The sequence below is a fragment of the Pinus tabuliformis genome, chromosome 3_1 (assembly GCF_031772625.1).
Source record: "Pinus tabuliformis cultivar Carrire ecotype Pingquan chromosome 3_1, CPIR1, whole genome shotgun sequence".
Classification (NCBI taxonomy): domain Eukaryota; kingdom Viridiplantae; phylum Streptophyta; class Pinopsida; order Pinales; family Pinaceae; genus Pinus; species Pinus tabuliformis.
Genome location: NC_142301.1, coordinates 687,681,396 through 687,688,518, shown reverse-complemented (window position 1 = coordinate 687,688,518; position 7,123 = coordinate 687,681,396).

Sequence of the window (7,123 nt, the reverse complement as noted above, 5' to 3'; positions counted from 1 at the left end):
TAAGGATGAATTGGAGCTTTATGGATGAGTTTTGGTGTGTGGATATTGGTCTATCTTCTCTTGGAGATTTTCTATTGTAAATTTTTAATGGTTAGATATACTCTATTACATGAAAGTACGTACTTTTGATGTTATTCTTGTTTACTTTTGTGACATATGTTGGACTGGGATTTTCATTTTTCTAGGACTAATTGTTGCATGCATTTATTGCTTAATATTGTGGAATTTGTCTCTATTATAACAATCCTTCAATGTGTGGGCCATTTAATGTGAGTGAAATATCCTAGGGGTAAACTTTGACCTTGACAAGCCATTCCTCTTGTGCATCGAAGTATAAAAGCTGTGCGGTTACTTCCTCTTGACCTAGAAGACAAATCGAAATAATCTTGAGGCCTCCTGGACTGTAACCAAGAAATCCTACTCTTACTAAACATAGACTCCATTCTCCCAAAGATTAAGGAACTGATCTATCAGGGGTGGTCACTAAAATCCATATTTTCTCATATCCTTTCGAGACTAACCATATTGGTGTACCTAGGGCATCAATTTCCAAACAAGCTAGCCATAAAAAAATTTGATCTCCTAGGGTCTCATGCGTTGGCCTTTCCTCAAGCTCTCCTCCAATTTTGAAGCCATTTCGATGGTGGAGTTGGGAGAAAAGTCAAGCCCTAGTTCTGAGATCAAAACTTGCCCCTCCATCCCCATGGCTAGTGCCTCATAGGGTCAACACAACATCATTGAGTGAAAATACTTTCTTTGATACTTTCCCCACCCTGTCTAGGGTAAGAATATCATTTATTGTTTCAAACCTTCCTCATACCCTAGAGCGGGTCCACTTGTCTCTGTGTGGTCCCGCCCAAGTGGACCCGCTCTTTCAAAGAACCATTCTTAAAGAACCATTTGGGATACCAATTTTAACAAGGATTTTAGGGTTTGGGCAACTCCTTTACAAAGACTATTCCCATACACCTAACCTCAAAAATCCTCTCTTCCTTTCCCTAGAATCTATACTACCTTGCTTAGTGAGCAAGCAAGCTCCATCTTTCAAACCTCTCTAGGAAAGGGTCAGTTTGGGTCACTCATATCCATTGACTCATCCTTTATTAGTGACTCCATAGATATTGGGTCTCCTCCCATCGGTGAAATTCTGTAAACAGAAGGGGGGCTTAGCTGAGGTGACAGTGGGATAAGTCTCCATTTGTTTCCCTTGGCCTAACATTTGCCCTTTAGGGATCCCCCCTTAGGTCCCCTGCTAGTTTGAGCAGTAACAGGGCCTAAGGAAGCCACCTGGGAGATGGAGGATGAAATGAAAGAAGCTTTTCCTATGTTGTTTCAAAGGAAATGAAAGTGTGAAAACACCAAGGATGGTGTTCCCTTTTAAGGGGAGGGGAGATCTAATACCCCTTAGTAAATTAGTTTTAAAATTACTTTTATGATTTTATAAATTGGACATGTGGCTAAGAAGGCAAACAATAAAATGTCAATATTCTTTTTAATAAAATAATATTTTTTACTTATTATTATTTTTGGAAATACAATAAAGGTCGTCACATGAGAGATCTGACTCGTAACTACCAAGAAACAATTGGAATCATCTATGGTCCAAGAAGGGATATGAAGGAAAGTCAACAAAAGAAAAAAAACCTCCATTCTGGCCACAAGGGTTATTTAAGTTGATCAAACCACCAGATAAATGTCATGGGTGGAAGTTATATGAAGAGAACCGCGAGAGATAAAGGTAGTTTGAACTAAAAGAAAAGGTGTTAGTGGGAGAGAAAGCCTGGAGTATAACTCAGAACTAGAAATATGTTACTTGGGTTAAGGAGGTGTGAGCCGTGAAAGACTTATAAATTTTTTATTGGCGAAAAAGGAGCCTAGAGCTCGGGGGGGACTACTAGAAATCTAGTTCAACAGTTGGGAGGAATGTGGCAACCGCTAATGTATTTCCAAGAATTCTATATAAGTATATGAGTACTTTGGAATTTGAATTAAATAGGCTAAGTTTCAAGTTCATAAATGAGATTGTGTAAGGTAATACTTTGTTATGAACATGTATTACAAATGTGTGTATTGATGAGTTAGGGTGTTTAATACCAATGTTGCAAACATTGGCATCGGGATAAAATAAACAAGGGTCTGGAAAACCAAAAAATCATAAAAATCAAGGAAATATCAGTAAAAATTGGCAAACATCGGCAACATTAAGATACCATAAAAATATATTTAAAAAACGGCAGACATCGGCTAGGCCAAAAAATCGTGATTTTGAGATAAAATCGGGATGATATCGAGATGTTTGCAACACTAGTTAATACTAGTAATAATTATGTCGAAAAGTATATAGGCATTTTTATGTAGCGTTCAATGCAAGAGAACTTGGAGTTGAGGATAAAAGACTTAAGATAGAGCATCTGAAAAGTTAAAGCCCTAAATATTCCTTCTACTATAGAAATTCGGGTGAGGTAACCATACCTAAGAGCCCATAACTAATTCCCACTATATAGAGGGAGTAGAAGTTGTTGATATAAAAAAGGAAAGTCAAAGAAAGTTGGATAAATTAGATGTTTACCCAAAAAATAATAAGTAAATACATGTGAACAATCAACCTCAAATGTATAGCATTCAACTTGTTTATGAATTTGTATACATATCTAAGTTTGCAAAGAGAGATAAAGATTACAGAATAGAAAACTATAAAGTTGAATGAGAGTAGAAATTGGAGCCAAGGTTAACTTATCATAGGCCGTTGAGAGAAAGGAAAACCTAGTTGACCTAACATGAACATGAAATTCTTATCTATAATAATAATAAGGCTCTGAAGGAACCTTAGGTAGAAACCCATGACATGAGTCTACCATGCTTTCCAACCTATAAACTTAGTTCTAAACCAAGATAATACATATACTATTTGTGAAGATATGTTATGTATAGTAAGACTAACTATTTTATATTGAAGAAACGACATACTCAAATCTCCGTGCATGTAGAGAGAATCTTCAAAAAAATCATATTATGGTTGAAAAGTTAAAAGAAAAGTAAACCCAACATTGCCATGAGCCCATAATCCTTATGATTAAAAAATTACAATAGAGTAAAAGAATTAAATACATTATAGTCATTTTGCAAAAATGGGTTTCAACTTTTGACTAAACAATTCTCGGTCATAACCAAAATTAAGGTATAAGGAGTAATTATGTTTGCATTAAGAGGAAAACTGCATTCAAGAAAAAATATAGATACACTAACTACAAAGGTCAGGCCTATGCCCTGTATCCAAACAAAACTCTCAAAGAAATTACACAAATTAAATAGGAAAAGCCCTTATGTATTAAGGCTTTCCATTTCCTAAACCCTCATAAAGATAATGTAGCTCAATGAGACAGAGCCAAACATTCAGACAATTACTTCGAAACATCTAAAAGGCATGAAGAGAAATGAGTACCTATAAGTGCCAGAATGGAAACAAGCAACATTACAAGCAAATGAATCGTGAGTGTGCCTTTCAAATGAAACCACAATAAAGAATCAAGGCCTAACCTGTAAGTATAGTAACCTTTATTCATATATTGGAGCCATGAAGAAATTATACTAGAATAAGTAAAAATGAAATTCCATCTCAAACAAGTGTTTTACCTTGCAAAAGGGTAAGTGAAATCCCCACGTCACTACCAACAAAGAATGGGGTTTACACTCAGTTAACATAATAAAAGAAGAGAGAAACCATATTGGTAAGAAAACAGAGCTAAGGTTTAAAGATTAGGGTTGCCATGAGAAGGGAACGAGGCCAGAATTCCATTGAAAGTCTGGCTATTGTGACTGAACCTTGGAAAAGAGTCCATGATTCCCCTACAAAGAATTCAAACAATGAGAATTAAAAGATTAACTCTACGCCAAATACATGCCAACAGTTGTAACTTAAGGAAAACCTAAGTAAACTATGGAAGGGCAGGGTTAGTATGGACCTAGTTGAAAAACCATGCCATTATCGATGAGATGCAATCTTCGTTGAAAAACAACTTTAAGCAAACATGATTCATGGGGGTAACTTTGTACATGGCTATACCTTCTATTTCCCATTTTTTCCTCCATAATTGCAAAGTTTTTCTCTTACATAGGAAAATATGCAAATGACACAATTCAGCGGAGGAGCAGAGGGTAGGCAGTTACCCTAATAGTACTAGGTTTCATCCCTAGTGTATATCATTTCAAAGTTGATCACCGCCATCCCAAGTGCATGATCACGTGGCTGGGGCGTGGTCCGACATGTGATCTCCTACAATGTGGCCCCATCATGTGATTTAGATTCTGTGTAACGTTTGTGTAAGAACCAAGGTTCCACGAAGGCACTCCAACAATTAAAAATTTCAATACATTTCATATATGTATAACAAACACATGAGATGGAACCAAGGTAGACTTAGTACAATGATATAGTGTGTGCAGTGGTATGGTTATTATAAGGCCACCATGATGGTTAGATATGTTGATATTAGAAAAGCTAATAACTATCATATACAATATATGTGCGGACTTGTGTTAGGTCATTGACCTAGCATGGCCATGGTCTTAATCCTAGCAAAGAGAATGTTTGAATGAATATGAGCTTTAAGGAGTAGTCAAGAAAAGCCCAAATACAATATCTAGCCTCAACTTGGGATTCAAGTGAGACTTGAGAATGAAAAACAATACAATGTTTCTTGATAATGAATAAAACGAATTGAATTGATAATGAGATGTTTCCTTATCATATCCATGGTTTAACCATTTTATTGTCACAAATAATGTAAGCAATTTAAAAAAAAATTACTATGTAAATAGTAATTTTAATTTTTAATTTGAGTGAACTTAGGCAAATGTTACATTTATTTATCAACAAGAGTAATATATATAAAACATGTCAACTCTATATTAAATACTAAAATAATTACACATCACATCTCCTATATACTAAATTATAATATTTTATTATTCTTAAATATTATTTTCCTCAATTTTTATTATAATTAAATTTAACTAAATTTTCAAATATAAAATAATTTATTTATAATTTTAAAATAAAATCTAAGAAATTAAATTAATAAATACCAACTGCAATGAAGGAAAAAAAAAGAAAATACTATATATCAAACAATATGCAACCATTCCTTTAAATTTTATTAAACCAAATCATAAAAAAGTTATATACAAAATAATATGCAAGAAACACTCCAAATTCCGTGTGACTTGCAAAAATCAATGATACTCGTTGTATCGCTTTATTCAAGAGGTGTACTACAGTTATACAAAACCGTATGTAAAGACTTTTACAAAACAACTGGTAATTAAAGTAAGAATTCTTAATCAGTTAAAGTAAAATTATAAGTACTTGAATGGCATTTTCAGCGATTCAAGATTAAATGTTTTGACACCATCATCTTTATTGAAAATCCACCACCCTTCACCGAAGCTACTCATACAGTGCAAAAAGGAAAAATATATATTAATTTACTTCAGAATATTAATTTTTTTTTAAGTCGGTAAGACTTTTACCTACTATATAAGTTTATATTTGTTTACCAAAAAAGATTTGAACCCGGAATTTGCGGGACCAAAATGTTCGCTCACACGGTCATCTTCAGCGGGATGTCTCACTTAGCAACATCAAATTATCTTTATATAAAATTATTTCGCAACATTAAGTTATTTTTATACAGTAAAACTTATATTTGAAAATGTTTCATTTAGTAATATTAAGTTATTTTTATATAAAATTATTTCACCACATTAAGTTTTTTTGGCTTAATTTTAAGGGCTTTGGGAAGAATTGACGTGGAGGTACTGATTTGACTAGTGGAACTAACCCTTGGGGCTTCACCACATTAAGTTATTTTTATATAGTTTATAAATTATTTTTATATAGTCTAATTTATAGACGAAATGTTTTTTTCAAGTTTCTTTTTAAGGTTAATTTTAATTAAAATCTGACAGAAATTTTTAAAAACTTGAGTTTAAATGGTTTACCCTGCACAATTCGAGTGTCTCAAGGTTTTTCAGAGTGCTGAATTTATTTATACATTCAAAAATATATTTTAAATAACAAAAAAAATTAATATTATATTGCCAGATTTTTATGCCGTAAGACGTTTCCCTCTGAAATCAACTCCCCTCTCTGCCTACCTGTCATCTTATAAGCCACACGATTATATGTTAGACGATTGCAACAATTTCAGCCGTTGATCATTTCATTTGGCATCGGGTCGAATAGTTTCAGCGTTTCATTTGGCATCGGGTCGAATAGTTTCATCGTTTCATTTGGCATCGGGTCGAATAGTTTCATCCACGCAGCTGAACGAGATTTTCTAGTAGTCTAATGGCTGGATGATTTCTTTCTCACTGCAAAGAATTTTCAAAGACTCTGGCAAACCTTCAGAAGTGTCCATATCGACGAGAACGCAACCTACGCGCTTATCTGCAGCTAGTAAAGAAGCCTCTTCCAGGTAGACGAAGTTTCCCGAGGAGTTGGCCACTCTGATGAGAATTTCTTTAGACCATTACTCAAGAGAGAAGCCTGGCAGCATTACCCATAAATGTTTTTGCGGCTGGAGTTCAGTTAGTTGGCAGAAGGTCGTGTGCCATCGTTGTAGCCAGAGCGAGCCCCATCCGATGACCTAGGTTTCAGCCAGAATCTGTTCCAGATAGCTCTCAGACACAAAAAAAAAATGCAGCCATTTGTTGACCAAAAATGTTTACTATAGGGGTATAGCCTACGAGTGGCTTCCAAGTCTTTCTTACCCAGTCTAGGAGTTGGTCATGGGTTATTGAGATATAGTTGAGCCTACCCACTAATGCTCTCTTAGAGAGGGATTCTACCTGATTATACCCTGTCCAAATTGACATCCTGACCTAGTGTTAGTTCCTTCATTGTTGTCAAAGCCTTTATGTGCTTTTGAGCACACTTATTTTTGGCTCGCTCTACTTTAAGTCTTGGAATAAACCCATCTCCTCCTGCTCCGGCAGACTGCAACAAAAATTGGGTGGGCTGATCAGAAGAACCCTGCATATCTGCTGACAAATGATGTGCCTTGTACTAGTCTTTTCTTGTCGAATGTAGAGGTTCACTGATATTGTAGCTGTAAAAGGACTT